Genomic DNA, 1,075 nt, shown 5'->3' with positions numbered 1-1,075 from the left:
GACAGAGGCAGGTCAGGTGGTCTGGTATTCCCATCTCTTTCAGAATTTTCCACAGTTTATTGTGATCCACACAGTCAAAGGATTTGGCATAGTCATTATTTTTTTTTAATTTTATTTTATTTTTAAACTTTACATAATTGTATTAGTTTTGCCAAATATCAAAATGAATCCATCACAGGTATACATGTGCTCCCCATCCTGAACCCTCCTCCCTCCTCCCTCCCCATACCATCCCTCTGGGTCGTCCCAGTGCACTAGCCCCAAGCATCCAGTATCGTGCATTGAACCTGGACTGGCATCTCGTTTCATACATGATATTTTACATGTTTCAATGCCATTCTCCCAAATCTTCCCACCCTCTCCCTCTCCCACAGAGTCCATAAGACTGTTCCATACATCAGTGTCTCTTTTGCTGTCTCGTATACAGGGTTATCGTTACCATCTTTCTAAATTCCATATATATGCGTTAGTATACTGTATTGGTGTTTTTCCTTCTGGCTTACTTCACTCTGTATAATAGGCTTCAGTTTCATCCACCTCATTAGAACTGATTCAAATGTATTCTTTTTAATGGCTGAGTAATACTCCATTGTGTATATGTACCACTGCTTTCTTATCCATTCATCTGCTGATGGACATCTAGGTTGCTTCCATGTCCTGGCTATTATAAACAGTGCTGTGATGAACATTGGGGTACACGTGTCTCTTTCCCTTCTGGTTTCCTCAGTGTGTATGCCCAGCAGTGGGATTGCTGGATCATAAGGCAGTTCTATTTCCAGTTTTTTAAGGAATCTCCACACTGTTCTCCATAGTGGCTGTACTAGTTTGCATTCCCACCAACAGTGTAAGAGGGTTCCCTTTTCTCCACACCCTCTCCAGCATTTATTATTTGTAGACTTTTGGATCGCAGCCATTCTGACTGGTGTGAAATGGTACCTCATAGTGGTCTTGATTTGCATTTCTCTGATAATGAGTGATGTTGAGCATCTTTTCATGTGTTTGTTGGCCATCTGTATGTCTTCTTTGGAGAAATGTCTATTTAGTTCTTTGGCCCATTTTTTGATTGGGTCATTTA

The sequence above is a fragment of the Bison bison genome, unplaced genomic scaffold, assembly GCF_000754665.1.
Source record: "Bison bison bison isolate TAMUID 2011002044 unplaced genomic scaffold, Bison_UMD1.0 scf7180017864190, whole genome shotgun sequence".
In the NCBI taxonomy this organism is placed as follows: domain Eukaryota; kingdom Metazoa; phylum Chordata; class Mammalia; order Artiodactyla; family Bovidae; genus Bison; species Bison bison.
The sequence above is the reverse complement of the archived record's forward strand: the minus strand, read 5'-3'. Positions refer to the sequence as shown.